General features: G+C 41.5%; 1 protein-coding gene and 1 long non-coding RNA gene across 4 annotated transcripts in view; one reads left to right on the forward strand and one right to left on the reverse strand.

The window, feature by feature from the left end:
• The window catches only part of MAPRE2 (microtubule associated protein RP/EB family member 2), a 101686-nt gene that overhangs the window by 23256 nt on the left and 58164 nt on the right, over positions 1–20266 (forward strand). For all 3 annotated transcript variants that reach the window (XM_079982753.1, XM_079982755.1, XM_079982754.1), the window contains exon 2: positions 7133–7195. The gene's annotated coding sequence lies outside the window, so the exon portion shown is untranslated. The remainder of the gene's footprint in view (positions 1–7132; positions 7196–20266) is intronic.
• Positions 19035–20266, reverse strand: part of LOC307219507 — a 73459-nt gene continuing 72227 nt past the window's right edge. The window contains exon 3 of the long non-coding RNA XR_013840453.1: positions 19035–19304. This is a non-coding gene — a long non-coding RNA (uncharacterized lncRNA). The remainder of the gene's footprint in view (positions 19305–20266) is intronic.

Consider the following 20266-nt stretch of genomic DNA (forward strand, 5'->3'; position numbering starts at 1 on the left):
ACAAATGTGGTGGAAAAGGAAACAGAATACTTTGATAAGGTTGCAAAATGATAGGACCTAAAACACTGATGATTTCTTGGCAGCCAGACATATCTTCCTGAATGGGGGCATAGATATTGTTTTCTTCTACTTGAAAAGAGCTACTGGTTACTGGCACTGCTTTTGTTCCTTGAAATGAATCACACTCAGTTGGATGGAGCCGTTAATCCATTTCCCTTTTAACTGACCTATTAGAAAGCAACCCTTCTTTGTGCCTGGCATTGCTGATCATCTGTTGAACATCGCTACAAAATACAATTCCTTACTGCATTTCTAAATAGAACAGATCCCTGGCTTGTTTGGTGTTGTTGTTGTTGCTTTTTAAAAAGTAACAACTCTATCCTTTTTGGAATAGGGGTACTTTTTACAGACTGGCTTTCTTACTCCAGTGGGCTTATGTCCCCTGTAACTAAGTCACAAGTTAGAGCTAGTAAAATCAACAAGTAAGATTCCAGACTTCCCATCTGCAAGCAAAGTGATGGCGTCTGATCTCAGCCATGAATAAATGGTCTAAATCAGGGCAGGTTCAGTGTTGAGGGTAGCAACATATATCACTGTCCTCCAATTCTTCCTACTGATCATACTCGTAGTCTTGCTGTTAGAGATCTGATCATAGCTACAGTTGCTTTTATAAAATAACCTTTTTAAAGCTGGCTGTAAGTGTAGCTAGGTCCTTTTAAAAGTCTCAGTATGTCTTTGGGTTATCGTTTCTACTTCACAGTAAAGAAACTGGAATAGTCCAGATACTTTTAAAGGTTTCGTGTAATTTTAGACAGGAAATTTGCCACCATTGTGGTTAAGCATCAGTGGCATATGTGCCCTCTAGTCAACCTTGCCCACAATGCTTCTCTCTGTGGAATGACCCCTTTGTGCAAGACATGGAATGTCTGCACTGCTGCCACTTTGTTGGCAGCATGGGGGATTGGCAGCAGCGCTGAAGGAAGAGAAGGAAGATGGAAGAGGTTGCAGCGGGGAAAATGAGGAGAAGGTGGTCACAACACCATCCCATCTTGAGATAGTGGAATGTCTTGCACTTGTCCTGCCTGGGCATGATGTTTGTTGGGAGACTGCAAAGTCTGTTGTATGTAGTAGTGTTAAGGTGGATTACAGGGGATGGTAGGAATACTTCATTACAATAGTCTCTGCCAGATGCAGAATAGTTTCAGGATGCACTGATGGTTTCTGAGAAAGAATCGGCGATGGCTGTTTCCCTATGTTTTGAACAACCTTTCTAAAGATTCTCGGCCTTTTTCCTTTAGCATTTTAAAACACAGGAAACGCACTCTGGAATGGTGCTTGGATTAATATAGTGGTGCATAAATGTCATCTTATACAGATGCTTTATACTTAGCCAGACCGTTTGTCCATCTAGTACTGTCTGCTTTGGCAATAGCACTCCAAAGTCTTGGGAATAAATCTTTCTCAGCCCCCCATGATACTTTTAGTTGGAGTAGCCACAATTTTAACCTAGGACATTTTGCATGCAGCTATGGGCACTCAAAGGTTATCGTGAAGGAAAAAGAAAGAGTGATTTTGGGCAATGCTTTAAATATACCATAGAGCTGATTCACATAAGCAGGCAGTGCTTTATCTTCTCCATGCGAGCATATATTCAGGAACCATAACTTCTAGACCAGTAACAGAAATTGCTGTGGATTCCCCTGTGTATGCAGCTGAGTCCCACTTAACATTTTTCCATGTGACTGTGTGCCTCAGTACATGATCACTTGCTGCTGGGATCTGGGCCTTGGGCCAATGGTTGGACTGGGAATAGAAATGCAGAGTAAAGGCTAACTTTGAAACAGGTTGCCTCTTTTGATTTACAGAACTGTCTCTGGAGAAAAGCAAATGGAGCAGGGCCTTTTCATGTTATTATATCAGGCAGTTAACCTGGTGTTCACTTTAATAACCCCTGACTCCTTGATACTTCAGAAAGTCAAGTTCCTGGGGCTGAAATACCACAAGAATGTTCTGATAAGATATTTGTGAGCAAAACTATATAGCTGGGAGCCAAACTCGACATGGTGTTAGATGTGTGAAGGCATCTGTCTCTTTCTCTCCCTTTGGCTGAAAGTAGCCGTTAAAGGCCTTCCGCCCTCCTGACACAATCTGATCCAACTTTGAATGCCCAGTGGCTACAATTAGCAAAAAGACTGAGAGAGCAAAGAGACATTGGAATTGTATTAATGCATCACTGATGTCCTACTTCATTTGACTGTGAGATAGATAGCTTTTGTTCAGTTAAGTTCAGCACAAGAAACTACAGCAACTAGTATTCTAATCTGGAAGCAGTTTGGATAGCTTTGCATAGGCTTACTTACAATTACAAAAGGCCACATACTTGTTCTGTTTGCTCTGTTGTCCATGGTTTAATAGTAACCAATAAAATATTTATGACTGTATTCCTATGGATATGATCACTTGCCTATGAAAACTTTGAAGGCATCTTTAGACAGCATGATGGAGAACTTCGACAGTTCTGCCTGTGGCCTTGAGCGAATTCTATAGATCTTGTTATGGAATGTCAGGTGCTGCAAGCTCTTAACTCACTGTGAAATCAATTGAGCACCAGAGGGCTCAAGTGAGAGTTGTTCAGATGAATGCTTGTCAGGCTCATTGATAATGAAAAGTGGTATCCTTGGCCCTGAAGATTAGGGGACATAATGTTGGTAAGAGCTTTAAAGTGCGTTTATTGCAGAGACTTAAATGGCACTAAAAATAATCTCACATTGTTTTCTACAGTGAAATGTTTCTCGTGTTGCTGTTGCTGTGTGTGTCTACTGGGCATTTAAGTGGATGATTATCGACTTCTGAAACTAACAATCCAGTCTTAAACAAGTTTGTTTGGAATGAAGTCCTGCTAAGTTCCATGGAACTGATTTCATAATGCATGTTTAGGATTGCCGCCTAAACCAGCCCAGTAGCACCGTCTTTATATTTGCATAAGTCATTATTTGACCGTCAGCACTGGAGTAAGTATCTAGCAGTACCAGACTGGATCTAGACACGTCAAAAAAATGTTTCGGGAAAACGTGTTGTAAACCTCATACAGTGGAACCTCGGGTTGCTAATGTGATCTGTGTGGGAGGCACATTCGAAACTCGCAGTGTTCACAACCCGCAGCGCCACGTCTGCGTGTGCGGGTCATGATTCGGTGCTTCTGCACAAAGCACGATTTAGCACTTCTGTGCATGCGTGAGCACCAAAACCCGGAAGTAACCCGTTCTGGTACTTTCGGGTTCAGCGCAGTGCACAACCCAAAATCGCGTAACCTGAAGCAAAGGTACCACTGTAATGGGAAAGCATATTGGTGAAAGATGGAACTCCACAGCACCATCTGGTGTCCCATTGTTATAATGCATTTAAAACACTATTTCTTTACTAATGTAGCTATGTCCCTGGTGTCTTTGATGTGACATTAGCAGAGTTCTGAGTCCTTTACTTACATGTACAGACTGGTCTGGAATGTCTCTGCAGTTCTATCATTCCCTCTAATAGGCATCCCAGCCCCTGAGTGTGGAAGTGAATATCCTGTATACGTGGACTGATAACATGAAAGCTTGTTACTCTAAAGAATTTATGGACTTTGGCTATTGTTGGGGTGGGGAAAACATATACATTGCATGTGTCCAGAGCAATAGAAGATCCAGAACATCTTCACATCATCTGATGGCATTCCCCTTCCCCCAATGCTTCAGACTTTTTGCTCTTATGTTCTGCCCTTTTGTTCTTATGTTACAAGAGCTTAGTGGTTACTGCTCTTTGAGGGCCCCATACCACATAGAAACCACATGGAAGGACCTCACTGCAAGAGCCATGGTAATCCTCCACACTCTGATGCCAGCATCATTTTTTCCATACAATCATGTCCTTCCCTCCCATGTTGTTCCCTACATTCTTATGTTGCTATGGGGAGTGTGGGGTGGAGTAAGAAGGGAGTGGTAGCCATGTGGCTCCTATAATGAAAGAACTGGCTCATAGGCTGGGGCAAATAATAATGATGGGAGAGAATACAGTGGAACATAAGACGATTGTTTGTGATTACTGCGATAGTTCTATGCAATACTTGCAAAAAGCATTTCCCCCAATTTCTCTTCAAGAGTAGGTCTGTGTAGCAGAAGATTCACTGTGGCTTCTAAATTTTGTGTGTGTGTGAATCAATTTTCTATGGAACTTCCCAGTTCTCTTTGCATTAGTTTTTGGTGGTATCTCCATTTTTTGTGGTTTTACCACAGAGGTGGATCATGAACAGGACTGTATAGAAAACTGCCATTGATCCAACATCCTAAGATTGTCAACCTTTTATCTAATTCACCTCCCCCCCTTTCTAAATCAAGTTCAGTAGTACAGTTTAGTAACCTCAGACTCCGAACTTGGTAGTTTAATAGCGCCTCCCTTCTTTAGATGGCCGTATTGCTTCATTCACTTCAAATTGTGGTAAGCCAACCCTGATGTGTTTGGGGGAACCCCATTCTGCTGAGTGAGGCTCTGGATACCTGCCCCAAAGTCCTGCCCTGGTGGTACCACTGGCAAATTAGCCTTCCAAGTCTATAAGTATGCTATGCCTGGAGAACGGTCAGCAACCAAAGCAAGGCAGTAAAGGTGGCAAGGGTGGCAAATGGTTAGAATTTCCAGTGGTCTGGAAGTGATGCTTCAGTGCCTTTCATTGCTTTTTGCACCTCCTCATGATTTCTCAAAGCAAAACAACTGACATAATATGTCATACCTTCAACCTTGTAAGATGTCAGATTCCCTGAACACAGAAGAAAAATGTGGCCTGCTTGACGTCCCGAATTGAGTTGAGGCAGAGGAGTTGCTGCTGGGCAGAATTGATTTGACCAGAGATTGGCAGAGGAAACCTCTGAAGACAAGAAGAGAGAGAGGCATCCAACTGCCAACTCATTGAGGCAAAAATAGTCAGCATGATTCCATGCAGATCTTCTTAAGCTACAACTCCCACCATCCCTGATCTCTGACCATGCTGACTGGAACTGGTGGGTATTAGAGTCCAAAACATCTGGAGGGTACCACACTGCCTGCCCCTACCAAAATGAAAGAACTAAGAGATTTGTGAATAAAAGCATAAGTTAGAAAGCTTTATCTTCCCTCTTCAATTGGTGCTAGGTATGTGCACGCACACACACACACACACACACACACACACACAGCCCCTAGTGCTATCCTACTTGTGCACACACAAAAGCTAGGTTGACAAGCCAGAAGGGTTACCATGTATCAGTCTAGGAACCTGGTATAGTCCAGAAGTTAGTGATCTCCCTTATCTTGCAGAGCTTTTGTGCCTGGCTTATAATACATTTTCATTTGTTGTAATGGAACGCAAAGTAGTGTGTGCTTCTAAGGTTAGAGAACTGAGGTGAGCTAATAGCTTAAGGGAGTTTCTCTTCAGAGAATGATCCTCTACCTAAATCAGGGCTAAGAATCCATTTTCAGCCTAGTGACTCCATTCCTTGCTGAGCAATCTTCTGAGGGGCACACACCAGTGGTGGATGAAGCCAGAGGCAAAAGCAAGCCAAGCAATGGGTGTGAATTTTATCTTTGTACACTAGGCCAGCTTCTGCACAGACTTTCACACCCCTCTCTACCATCCATTAAGTTAAGGAAAAAACATTACTATAGCTCAAGGACATGTTCCAGCCACACAAATATATATGTGGTGCAAGGTCAGCAATAGTTGATGGACTATGGCTTCCATTGTCTCTGAGCATTGGCTATGTTGACTAGGACTGATGGGAGTTGTAGTCCCAACAACACCTGGAGGGCACCACGTTGGCTGCATTGGACAATACTCAGTGGGATGGAGCAATGATCTGACTCAGCTTTTCGTCCTGCTTCCTTAAGCAGCTTCCTATTCCATGCATCATTTAATGAATATTAATCATTGAAATCACTTGGTTTAGCACTCCATATAACTGGGAAATTTAAGTTTGCACCTTTCTGTCATGTGCATGAAAGTGTTGGAAAGGAAATGTGGCAAGGTCTTGGTGCTCAGGGGTAAGAGTTTCAGGGGAACTGACAGCTTGTACTTGGAAGATATCAAGTGATATGCTGAAGCGAATGGAAGCTGTTAAGAACTGGAAAGTAAATGAAGGGTAATATCAGTTCACTTGACGCATTTTCAAATGTTGCCATTCAAGAGGGGAAAGTACGGTATTGCTTCACTATGAATCTGAAGGATCTCGGTGTCCTGAGAGGCAATCTGTTTGGAGGGTGCAAGGAGAACAAATCTTACCTAACCATAGTAACTAGAAGATGGCTGTGAGGTGGCTAAGTATTTAGCTACCCCAGATAGCTCACACACTGTGTTACATGACTGAACATTGCAAACAAATAGTGCTTTTCCATGTATGCAGATACCAAAAGAAGAACAAGGTGGGATATTACTGCTGCTGAATGGGGATCGTCCCACCAACCTCAGTCTGCCCTCAGCCCACCCTGCACCTGCCTGCTTTCTTACCTACAACCAATCCCAAGAGCCACACTGCTTGTCTGCCATATCCTTCATTTTATATTACAGGCCTAAGTTTCAGTATTTTCACATTTAGGATATCAACCAGCGTTTTATTCTGGAGAAGACATATAAAACACTTTTTGTTTTTTGCTTAGGTTCAGACATCTGTGAACAGTTTCTCTCTCTCTCTGTTTTTTTTTTATCTTGGAGATAAACACCTTTTGTACTGCAGCATGATGTAACATTCATACAGATATCCTGATGTGTCCTATGGGTATTCACACTCTATTTATATAAATAATTGTGTAAGGATTGCACCATGTTGAATTCCCAGGGCTTAGAGGGGCCTGTTCATTAGAATGGAGAAGTGATTACAGTCTATCTTTCCAATTACCTTTTGTGTTTTTCATGTTTCAGGCATGTGTTATGCCTAGATCAAGGAGACATCACAATATAGGAGATGCATCTTGTTAACAGTAGCTCTGTGTTTGATAGTGTGCACTGTAATGAATAGTTTCTCATCTTTCTATGGCTACATGACTGTGCCTCTGTAAAAACAAATGTCTTAGGTTGCTGCTTCTGATTTTCTTGCTGAGCTAAACAATACTTTATTTTCTTTTTCAGAACTGAATTGCTGCAAAGAATAATTTCATTCTAGCAATTGGGGAAGGTGCATGAATGCACAAAGTAAGTTCTGTGTTTTTGTTGCATTACTAAGATAGATACTGACTGAATTTCATATTTATGACCTTCTTTTTCTTCCTACAGGAAGCCTAAAGTGGCTGGCAGTACATGTAAAACAATTCAAAAACATTGCAATCAATATTTCTAAACAATAAAGCCATTCAATGGCATACCATATTTATAATGACAAATGACTGAGAATTTTATTGGATTTTTAAAATATTAGTTTAAGTATCTCACTTAACTAACTGATCCAGTAACTAATCCAATATATGCAGCAAGCTGTATAAAACATGAAAAGCAATGTGATGTGAAGACTGGAGAACAATAATACAGTTAGGTGATATATCCACAAGGTGGCAATGTGTAGAAAGTCTTTCTAAAATAGAAGCGTGAAATAAGAAGATGCTGTGGCAGAATGTACTATTCTAAAAATGCATCTTTTGAAAACTAACTCTTCTTTTATGTGCCCTGGATTTTAAATGCAAGGAGTTTGGTCTAAGTATGTAGTATGTATGTATGTATGTATGTATGTATGTATGCATGCATTCTGTCTTATTGGGCATCCTGTCATTTCAAGGTAGACTTGAATGAAACATCAATTCCAATCTGGTTTCAAGCTTGGTTGTGGGATGGAAACAGTTTTGGTTGCCTTGACAGATGTGGGGAACGCTACCCTGCTAGTTTTTCTGGACCTCTCATTGGTTTCAGTACCATCAACCACGGTATCTTTCTGGATCTCTTGGGCTGGGCTTAGGAGGCATTGTTTTGGTTGTTTCCATAAGGTGATACTGCAGGACTTAGCTCCATTCCTTGGCCCTTGGCCAAAGGGGTTCCACAGAATCGATAATTGTACCTCCTGATCTTAAACGTCTATCATGATAATGCTGGGGAAAGTCATCTGGAAGTTTAAGCTATAGTATTGTTAGTATGTTTCTGAGTTTCCAGCTCTCATCTCCACTTCTTTTTTTTTAATCTCAGAGCCTGTGGAAATTCAAACTAGTGCAGTTTGGGGATGGATGAGGGAAACAAGCTGATGTTAAATTCAAGCAAGACAGAGGTGCTTCCTCTGCTGATGGTTCAAGAAACATATAGCCTGTTATGCCACTAATGGCCAATTCACACTTAACATGAAAGGAAACCATGGCTTAGCTTGAATGAGCAAACATGTGGGCTCCCATTGAGAACATTGCAGCTGCTGTGCTCCTCCTAGTTTTGCTGCTGCCACACTGCTTTGAGCTTCACTGTGATTTGGCTTAGCATTGCAGCCAAACCTGGGCTCACGGTTTATTTTGCTCCAGACAAACCATAAGCTGCAGTCAATACTTGTTCTATGATGCATTGCTTGTGGTTTGTCTGGAAGAGATAAACCATGAGCCCAGGTTAGGATGTAACAGTAAGCCAAATGACAGATTAGCCCACAGTTACAATACAGAAGCAAAACAACCACAATCTTCTCACTGGAAGCCTGTACATTTGCTCAGTCACGCTAAGCCATGGTTTGGCTTTGGACAGGGCTGGGGAACCTATGGCCCTCTAGATGTTACTGATCTCCAACTTATTTCAGCCCCAGCCAGCATGGTCTGTGGTCAGGGATAGTGGGAGTTTGAGTCCAGCTACACAGCTTTCCCAGCATTGGCTTAGAGTTACATGCAAAGCAGGTCCAAGTCTAGCTGTTACTTGTGAGTATCTGCTTCTTGCTAGTGCTCTTAAAACAATTATGACAACCTACACTACACTACACTACACTACACTACACTACACTACACTACACTACACTAGTGTATCAAAACTGGTAGTGTTATAACTTACAAGTGGAAGGAATGTTAAATACCACTAAGGGACTACAGAAGCCCACTTAGAACAGTGCCATAGATAATAAAAACTGATCTTGGAAGCCATATGTTTCCGGGAGTGTCTCTTCCCTAGATCAACAGTCAGTTTCCTAAATAATTCCCCATTGAATTCTGCCTGCCATGTAATATTCCCCCCCCCCACCAAGGGATGCCATCATCTATTACAATATATTTTATAGCATAATAAGCTGCATTGCAACTTCACATTACATGGCTTCATTGTGATGTAGAAGTAGCAAGTTTTGTTCAGAAGCTTTTACTTGGTTCTTGTCTGGGGCTTGTAAAATCAATTACAATTTTCATATGCAGTTATATTTATCCCGTGGCCTGAAATATTTTACCAGTTTATGTTGAACATATTGTTTGCTATATATTTATATTTATAGAAGTATTTATATGCAGCTCTCTCATAAAATGTAAGTGTGGTGTACAACAATATAAAAAGATAAGCCATTAAAAATAGTACAGTACCATCATTGAAATGACTGGCTACTCAAGAAAATTCAAAACAACTGTATAGGCCCTGTCAGCATGAAAATGTCTTCAAGAGTCAAAAGGCAAAAGCAAGGATGCCTGCTGAGTCTCTGTTTGGAAGGGTTTTCTGCAGCATGGAACCAGTGGTACTAAATGCACAACTTCTGGTTGGCCTCTGTAACATGGGGGACAACTAACAACACTCTTTCAGATAACAACCACTGTCAGCATACTGGGTTGAAGTCTATGGAGAGAAACAGAGGCATTAACTTTATGTTTGCATTCTAGCATGGGCTTTTTTTTAGGGAAACAGATTGTTACTCAACCCCAAGACCTTGGAAAGGGTAGGTGATAAATCTAAAGACAACAAGGGAGTAAGAGAAGAGGGAGCACAAAGAAACAATAAGACAGCAGGGGGTCAGTGGAATAGCAGGTCCCCTTTAGAAAGAAGATACTATTCTGCAGTACACAGATGTCAGCAGAGGAATAAAAGCAAAGCTTAAAGGATGTATGGTGGGGTTACTAGAATCTATTATCTTGATCATTTGACAAAGGTAAAAGGAAATCGTCATGTGTGCTAGATCTCCAAGATAACCAACATTTGAAGGAGAATTTTTTTTTGCTGCAAGATGCTTGCTAAACTCTGGGTTCCAACTGGAACCTATATCTAACAGAAACACATTCCCAAAATCAAACATAAAGGATTCTACAAAATTAGTGAAATTTTGTTAATTCAGAATTAATTGCAACTGTTCACTGTCATTTTATATTACTTGTCTGAATGAATCGGACTGTGCTGTCTAGGAGGCAGGTTTATTACTAGTCAGTTAGTATAACTCCCAAAGGATAATATCCAGTAATAGAACGGGGGTGGGGGAGCTGTATAAAAAATTCCAGATCATTTTTAAACAGGTCCTTACAAGGGCACTGAGCCTAGCTTACCATTACTAAAATAAACAAGCAATCTAGAAGTATAAACAAACATTCCATTTAAGTTAACATTTCCCCATCAAGGGGGAAAGTATCAATGTCTTCCCATGCTTAAGGAAAAACAACAACAAACCCCTAAAATTAAGGAATATGAGGCTGACTCTGCAACTTTTCATGGGGTGTAGAGTTGCCAGAAATTATATGATGCACTCATTATTTATTTTTGTATCTATATGCCATCCTTCTGCTAGAGCAGGTTACAAACTAGGCATGAAAAATAGTTGTTGAAATTACTGACCACAGTAACAGAATGAGGTATTAAAAGCCTTTTTGAATAAAAATAATTTAAATATCTATATGAAAGATAACTGGTAAGAGCCAGGCAAATCTCCACAACAGCAGTAGGGAATCTTATTTCAGCCTAAATGTGGACAATTTAGGCTTTTGGGAAGCAGAAGTAAAAGTGGGTGTGGTCAGTTGTGAAAAGTGGGTGAAAAGAAATGCAACTCTTTCATTTGCACATTAGCCCTGCATTCCAGCCATGCAAAAACCAGAAATTTCTACACACGGCCACACCTCTCCACTCTCTACCCTCTATTCAGGCAAGCAAGAAGTACAGTATTCAGTTCACAGAAACAATCCCGCCAGGCAAAAGCACTGGGTGGTTGGGAGACTGTTTGGTTGTAGAGAAGCATCAGTGAAAAACATGGCCTGGAGAGGGTCCCAAGAGCTGGATAGAGAGGGGCTTGGAGCGTTGTGTTTGGTCACCAGACCTAAGATTCTCCACCCTTGCTCTACAATGATTCATATTGGTGTGACCACAAAGAAGATTCCATCTTCCACCCAACTTCATCAAAGTTTCTTAGAGCTTTATAGGCTAAGACAGGGGTAGGCAACCTAAGGCCCATGGGCCAGATGTGGTCCAATCGCCTTCTCAATCCGGCCCCCGGATGGTCCGGGAATCAGCGTGTTTTTACATGAGTAGAATGTGTCATTTTATTTAAAATGCGTCTCTGGGTTATTTGTGGGGCATAGGAATTTGTTCATTCTCCCCCCCCCCCCCCAAAAAAAAAAATAGTCCGGCCCACCACATGGTGTGAGGGACAGTGGACCGGCCCACTGCTGTGAAAGGTTGCTGACCCCTGAGCTAAGACTAGCATTTTAAATTGAGTCCAGAAATACAGTGGTACCTCGGCTTAAGAACTTAATTCATTCTGGAGGTCTGTTCTTAACCTGAAACTGTTCTTAACCTGAGGTACCACTTTAGCTAATGGGGTCTCCTGCTGCTGCCACTGCCGCACGATTTCTGTTCTCATCCTGAAGCAAAGTTCTTAACCCGAGGTACTATTTCTGGGTTAGCGGAGTCTGTAACCTGAAGCGTCTGTAACCTGAAGCATCTGTAACCCAAGGTAGCACTGTAACAGGAACATACCACCTCCCAGCAAATTACTCTGGTTACTGGGTGCAGGGCTGTTCCTCCAGTGAGGCAAAGCGAGTCTCATGACTCAGGCAGTGGACCAAGGCTAGGCAGAAAGGTGGTGGAGTGGCAGTGCATGGCCACCTGCTCCTTGCCATCCATAGCTGAAGGCAAAGGTTTGTCCACCTTTGGTCCCCACCCTGCACTCAGCTCTCACCTGTGGCTCCTAGAAGCTGCTAGCATGCAACAAAAGCCATATCAGAGGAATGGCTTCAACTGGCTGGCTTATCAAGGTGAGGGTAGCCAATGAGTCTCAAACCCTCTGTGCGTTAGGGACTTCCCCTGCATGTGAAGACAGGATCTAGTAATATTTGCAGTTAATGTTCTATGAAGCCCATCTGTAATATCTTTAGGAAAACATGATAAAAAATACAGAGAACGCACAACACATTTTTTATGTGATACCTCATTAAAAATTCTAGTGTTCAGATGTGTATTTCAAATATATATTTCAAATATATGAAAGCTGACACAAAGTGCACTGAATTTGAACTTGCATGAAATTCAGACATGGAGTTGGGATAGTTTCTCCCCCTTTTAATACCCAGTGTACACAATCCCCAGTTATACTGTAAACTGCTCTGTTCCTCAGATAGAGGGCAGTATATATATGTAATAAATATTGATAACAAATAAGAGAAATGTGAAAATGTAACACCTAAATTTAAGTTTTTTAAATATAAATATGTGGGGTTTTATTAGCACAGAGGAATAGTGATTTTTTCTTTCTGCTGTAATAAATGTGTGACACAACTCCGGAACACTTTCCTAGTGTTTTTATATTTTCATTCAGCTTTCCATACTGCGCTTCCTTACCACAGTCCTTTGCCATGGTCTATACTGTTACACAATGTAAGGAAGGCCAAACCAGCAATAAACTTCTTTGGTTGTGTCTGAATGTGTCACTGCGGAACAGAAGGAAAGTAGTCCTGACTCTGGTAAGGATTAGGCATGCAGTCCCTATCCATGAGTATCTATTGAAAGGAAAGGCCTCACCTACATGCATCCCTTTGTAGTGCTTCCCTCACTGTTAAAACATGTCTTTTTTGGTGCTCTCCAGTTCTCAAAGGCACAAGAAGTCATTTTTCAGACCCAGTTCCCTACTCCAACTTAGCCTCAGTTCTGGGTGATGTTGCTGACCTACAAGCAGGTTCCTGAGCTCTATTGACTGGCTTTCTTTTTCCTTTTTGAAGACTGTGTTAATTATTGGGAACAAATCAGTTCTTTTGCATTTGCAACAAGCCTAGTATGTAGCACAATATGGCCTAGCTTCCTGCTGTGCCATAAACTTCAGCATACTTGCCTATTTCCATCTATATAATTCATTGCCGTCATCTCTCTTTCCTGCCAGATCAGTTTGGCTTTTGTGACTGTCCCCAAAAAAACTTATGGCTGAGGCTACCAATAATAAAAAATACGGTGATGGAACTCTGCCAACGCTACCTTTCCCTCCTCTTTTTGTGTGGCTCCCCTGACCCACTCACCATGATGCTATCTGCAATGGTAGTACTAAATTAAGCAACAAGTTGAATGTTCTTTTTATGGTGGTGGTGGTGGGGGGCTTCTCTTAGAGGAAGCGACTCCTTTGTTCTACATCGATGTCAATCCCTTTCATGTGGGGGATACATGTTTGTGGACCCTTTCTGTGAGTAACAAAATAGGGTACCAGGAAACGGCAGTATTGTATCATAAAAGAATAGGAAGGCTTGCTCTTTATATACAGGAAGTGTGGGAGGAAGTTTGTAGTGTCTTTACTATTCTGTTCTTAAAGATATGTAGTTTGTAATGTCACTACTGAAATTACCTGAAATGTTTATCAAACTGATAGTAAAGTCCTGAGATAAGATTTATTATAACATTTAGATATTCTCAGTGGGCTAACCAGTGTGGTTACAATAGCCTATGGTAAGCAAATGAAATATGTACTCTTCCTGCAAAACCTTAGTATAAATGCTATATACTGTGTCTGATCTGATGTGCTCAAGATGGTTGTTAGCTGCTACTTGTTAGTCTAGCATATGCATGTGATAATGCAAAATAGCAATACATTATTGGTTATTATAATGTGTCATGAGTCTATGTACCATAAATAAGTTGCTTAATTACATCTGCCTATTGAGCAATTGCTAAATGACATTTTGTTGTCCAGCTTCCTGGCAGAATAAAGTTCTCATTGAATAAATATAAACCTGACCATAGAAATAATATACGTATTTTAAAGGAAAACACTGTTGGGATGAGACTGAAAAAGCAGATCATCAAAACTCTGGGCACACTGTACCGTTGAGTGGATTCACAGCTGGTTGTAAATTCATACTCAAAGAGTACCAGTGGTTTCTCATCAAACTTTTGAGGGAGGTTTCAAGTTGGGTGCCTCAGTACTCTGTCCTGGACCAAACAATCTTCAATGACTTGAGGTGGAGAGGATCCTTAGATTTGCAGATAACACACAAGTAGGAGGAATTGCAAACACCTCATAAAAGAGGAATAAAATATCTATCTAGTTTTTAGCTCTAATATGCACCTTTTTGAGCATGTAGTGTGAAAATGAGCTCCTGCCCAAGGAAGGGAATAGTGCTGGGAAGTTTGTATGTATGTCTGTGCTGACTCTTAAAATTCATTAGAAATACCATGCACTGGTAAACATACCCTAAGTTTGCACTAGTCTAACCCTATGATGGCTTAGAAAAAAAGAAGGTAGGGTTGCCATATTGATCCAGAAATGGCTTAGGCTCTTTCAGTTTATTTATCTATTTATTACACTTACATCCTGCCTTCCTTCCAAGGAGCTCAAGATGGCATATATGGTAAGGTTACCAGGCGCCCCCGTTTCCCAGGGACAGTCCCTGGATTTACAAATCAGTCCCCATACAAAATCCATTGAAGTTGAAAAGTGTCCCCAGATTCATTGAAAAAAATCTGGTAACCTTAATATAGCTCTCCATCACATATTTTATCCATATGACAACTTAATGTGGCTGGTTAGACTAAGGAGGAGTCACTGAAGGTGATCTTCAGTGCTGAGAAGGGAATTTAACTTGGGTATCCAAAGTTCTAGTGCATTACTGGGATGATGAGATAATCCCACAGATTTTTAAAAGTTTGTTTTTGGTCACCCCAAGTACTTGGGCAATTTAACTGCTCAACCACCTTTCTATTCTCAGAGAATTAAAGCTTTGCTGTGCTGCATCTGGATAGCTGGACAAGTGCCTTGACAGCTTAGCACTGAAGGCGTAGGAGAGCAGTCATTGCTCACAAAACATTCTTAGGGTGAAATCTCCTTTGAGTCTCTCTTCTGCTAATCATGTGAACATATGATCAATATGAATGCGATAGAGAAAGTGGCTGTAGTGTGGAAGAGCATTCTAACAACACAGATATTGCATTTTTATTACACATGTTGAAAAGTCTCTTTCTTTTTCCTGGATCAGTCTCCAAGTCTGTGTTGACATCACTTGTGTGGAATAGGATGCTCATCTGTGCACAATCTGGACAACCTTATAAAAGTTTTTGGCCTGTACACTAATTTGGTAGACAACATAATCAATAAAGAAATTGTGAAAATAAAGCACTTTCCTGAAATGCTGCTTGTCGGTTTTTCCAAAATGTAGATTACTACAAATTTAGATTACCAGATTATTTTCATATTCTAGTAAGAATTGGTCAAATTGAGTATTTGCATTATGGACCGAAAATATTGTTGGAATTTCCTGAAAGTGCTCCTTTTGAATGAAATCTCATATGAAAAGGAAGGGAATTTCAGAGACAGAAGCCACAGAAGAAGCAGACTGTCCATTAAAAAAGAGGTTTCTCCTATTATTCACTGAAGTAACATTTGATAAGAAATCTTTGGCTTTCATTAGCATTACACCCGCTTCGGTTATAAACCTCCAACCCTCCAAACTGTTGTTCCTTCTGTTTACTTAAAGGCACTCTCTAGAGACTGGAATTGCATTCTAACAACTGGCTTGTGGTCTACATTTTATGTCAGTTGGTCTGCTGCTTATTGGAATTGTTCTGCACACAGCTATGAATGTGGGAGGAGGAAACCTACAAGATGATTTACTGTATATGTAGTGGTTTGCAGTAAGGACCAAATTAACTACATCTGTAATATGTGCATTGTTTCAAAATGTTGAAATGTCAGCTAGGCCAAAAGGTATGTCATCCATATGGAACCCATATTATTCCTCCCCTCTGTTCTCAGTATTGCATTGGCAGGGTTGTAGCTGTAAAGGGAAAGAAGACTTTTCAGATAATGCTTCCCCTCCCCTCTCTGTGCTTGCACCATAATTTTAAGAGACACAGTGAGAAGAAAAGAGCATTTAAGGGGTTCAGATCTGCCAGGAAAAGTAGTAAATGTGCTGCAGCTACATTAACAACAACAACAAAAAAATGCTGCCATTTCATACTCTTAGTTTGATATGTGTGTGTGTGTGTCCCCGTCCCACCCAAAGTAGTGAAAATAAGCAGGCATTTCATTTTCTGTTTTGTTCTCCCAGACTCTCCAAGTGTCCCTATTTTTCAGAGACATCCCAGTTTCTGGTTTGATCCCAGAATGTCCCGCTTTTCCTAGGATGTCCCTACAGTGGGACCTCATGTTACATACACTTCAGGTTACATACGCTTCAGGTTACCGACTCCGCTAACCCATAAATAATACCTCGGGTTAAGAACTTTGCTTCAGAATGAGAACAAAAATTGTGCTCCGGTGGCACGGCAGCAGCAGCAGGCCCCCTTAGGTAAAGTGGTGCTTCAGGTTAAGAACAGTTTCAGGTTAAGAACAGACCTCCGAAACAAATTAAATACTTAACTTGAGGTACCACTGTATTTTCATTGGAGATATGTGGGAGGAAATGGAGTTTTTCAACCCCAGAGCCATCTGAAGGCAATTCTGTATGGGGAAGGGTTTTTTAAAATGTTTTATTATGTTTTTATATATGTTGGAAGCTGCCCAGAGTGCTGGGGCAACCCAGTAAGATGTGTGGGGTATAAATAGTAAAATTATCATTATGGAATGGGACATCTCTATTTTCATCAGAGAACGGCAAATCTTCATGTTCTAGGACATTTGGGGGCTATCAAGTTCTCATCTCTACACTGAAATGAGTTCTCATCCAACCAGTATCCATTTGCCTACCTGTCAATTACTTTTTGTGGTTGTTGTAATTGGTCTTTTAAATGCACAAGCATGTGTCAAAGCTCATCTTTCATTCCTCACTTCTGGCAAGCCATGGGAAACCTTATGTGCCATTTTATCGTTATCATTTATATACTGTCATCATCCTCAATGATGCTTTTAGAAGAACAGAGATCCCTTTCCTGAGGAGCTTACAACTGGAATTGAACAAAGAGGAAATCGAAGGGGACAGAAGTAAGGAAAGGCTAACAAGGAAGAAATATTACCTTGGTTACGTGTGCTTCAGCTTAGTTACAGGAAAGCACCCTTTTGGCCAGAGGGTGGGAACCAGAAGTGGCCAACCTTCTGTAAGCCAGATTAGGTGGATTGACAGGCAAATGGCCACACCCATCAACTGGCATATGATGTCAGGCACGGGGGAGGGGGACCTATCAGGCATGCACAGCTTAGAGTGTGCTCCTGATTGTTCCTTTGCAGCCATGACTTCCATTTGGTGCCAGATTTAAACAGTGCTGAATGCAAACCACATCTGCAAAGGAACAACTGGGGACAGGTTGACATCATGCAGGTGTTCTAGGAGGCAGTTCCAAGCATATGGGGGAGAAAGGCCAAAGTCTTTTGAGGGAGCAGGACACCTTTGGGTGGTTGAGGGTAATGTAACTGGAGGAGTGAAGATCACAGGAAAGTATTGAGATATAACAGTAGCGAGAATAAGGGAGCAAGAACATGGATAGATGTAAAGGTAAGGACAAGGACCTTCTGTAGGATTAGGGAGTACGGTATATAAAGGTAAAGGTACCCCTGCCCGTACGGGCCAGTCTTGACAGACTCTGGGGTTGTGCGCCCATCTCACTTAAGAGGCCAGGGGCCAGCGCTGTCCGGAGACACTTCCGGGTCACGTGGCCAGCGTGACATCGCTGCTCTGGCGAGCCAGAGCCGCACACGGAAACGCCGTTTACCTTCCCGCTGGTAAGCGGTCCCTATTTATCTACTTGCACCCGGAGGTGCTTTCGAACTGCTAGGTTGGCAGGCGCTGGGACCAAGCAGCGGGAGCGCACCCCGCCGCAGGGATTCGAACCGCCGACCTTTCGATCGGCAAGTCCTAGGCGCTGAGGCTTTAACCCACAGCGCCACCTGCGTCCCTTTAGTACGGTATATAGGAAGGATTAAATGTAGGGTGCCATGTGGTCAGATCTCTTATAGAGATAAAATATTTGACAGCACAGTCGTGGATAGATGTAAGGGAACTCTGGTGAGACAAGGGGAGACCAGAGGAGAAGACAGTAGGGTATAGCTGAGAAATGGCCAAACATGACCAGAATTTCTGTTGATGGGGGCAGGGAGAAGTGACCTGACCTGACCATGGGGTGCTTTCAAACTGTCCATATCTTGCAGGAGAGAGCCAAGCACATATCAGAACTATAGGTTTGTGCTGTTAAAGTGCTCTGTTGTTCTGGCACCACAAACCCACTTATAAACAAATGGATATTTTGTGGTTTGGAAAGTCATAGACAAATGCATTGGAAAGCATGAGGTAAATGAATGACTAATGGAAATATGTGTAGACACCCTGCAAACAAATTGGGATGAATGTTCATTTTCATGTAATTCCTCCATAAATAAATCAGAATGGATTCTCAATAAAGACCAGACATAGTCTAACCTACATGTAAGCTTTGTGCAAGCAAAACGAATAGGTAATTTGGAGGACCCAATGGACTAAATATGGGGGGTGAAGATGAAAAAGTAATTGAGTTAAGTCTATGTGCCTGTTCAACAGGCTATGTCCCATTATGTTGACAATTGTTCAGTGAGTTTGTCACCAAAGCAGGCAGAAAGCATAGGAAATGGAAGATTAAAGCACCTCCCCTTTAACTATACGGACCTTTGTCGGCAAGGTGATGTCTCTGCTTTTTAAGATGCTGTCTAGGTTGTCATTGCTCTTCTCCCAAGAAGCAGGCGTCTTTTAATTTTGTGACTGCTGTCACCATCTGCAGTAATCATGGAGCCCAAGAAAGTAAAATCTCTCACTGCCTCCATTTCTTCCCCTTCTATTTGCCAGGAGGTGATGGGCCCAGTGGCCATGATCTTAGTTTTTTTGATGTTGAGCTTCAGACCATATTTTGCACTCTCCTCTTTCACCCTCATTAAAAGGTTCTTTAATTCCTCCTCACTTTCTGCCATCAAGGTTGTGTCATCTGCATATCTGAGGTTGTTGGTATTTCTTCTGGCAATCTTAATTCCGGCTTGGGATTCATCCAGCCCAGCCTTTCGCATGATGAATTCTGCATATAAGTTAAATAAGCAGGGAGGTAGCAGCTTACAAAACTCTTAACATAATTAATATACAGCAACTTATTAAGCAACATAATGAAACGGGGGGGGGGACCCCAAACCTGTTATGCCATCAGTATTCTTGGTATCATTATTCACAAGTCTACCATTAGTAAATGAGGGCGCATGCTTTCCTTGCTGTGTTCTAGATGGACACAGGATTGCTATATCTGTGGCATCACTGACAGCATGTTCAATTCTTAGGAAGAAACTGTACGGAAAGCAATGCCTGATGCCACACCCTCTCAATGAGCAGGCTGACTGAATCCAACATCTGATACTACAAAGATATTTACACAGGACACATTTCTTATAAGAGATGGTACATCAATTCTCTGCCTGCAGATCTGTGGAGGGCAATTGGAAGATGTGCACACTCTGTATGCTTAAAAAGAAAGTTGTTAGATTACAAGTTTAAATTTGCTTTTCTTTCAAACGTCCTTTTTTTTACACCATAAATGAAGAGCCTATAATTGCCTTCCCACATTGCTTCTGTACCTCTGTCCTGTTACATATTTGAGGTGTACTATATATTGGGTGAGGGGGGAAATAAATGCAAAAAATCTGCATTAACCCTTCTAATTTTTTTTTTATTCTTTTAATAACACAGTAAAAAGTAGGTTAGGTTTAGAATTAGAGCATTGCTGCAGGACAGACACTGAATTTCAGCACTCTGACTACTGACTTGGAGATAGCACTTGGCACCCAATGAAGCATATTCTGAATCAGCTGACAGGATCTACCCAAGTAAAGAGAATCTGAGCCTTCCATCTGTTGCCCAACTTTTAGATGTGATGCCTACATTTATACCCCTGAAGCTCCCAAGATTTGGACTTTGAGCTTTTATGAACCTCTATGATATT

Source organism: Podarcis cretensis (assembly GCF_951804945.1).
Source record: "Podarcis cretensis genome assembly, chromosome: 7".
NCBI classification, from domain to species: Eukaryota; Metazoa; Chordata; class Lepidosauria; order Squamata; family Lacertidae; genus Podarcis; species Podarcis cretensis.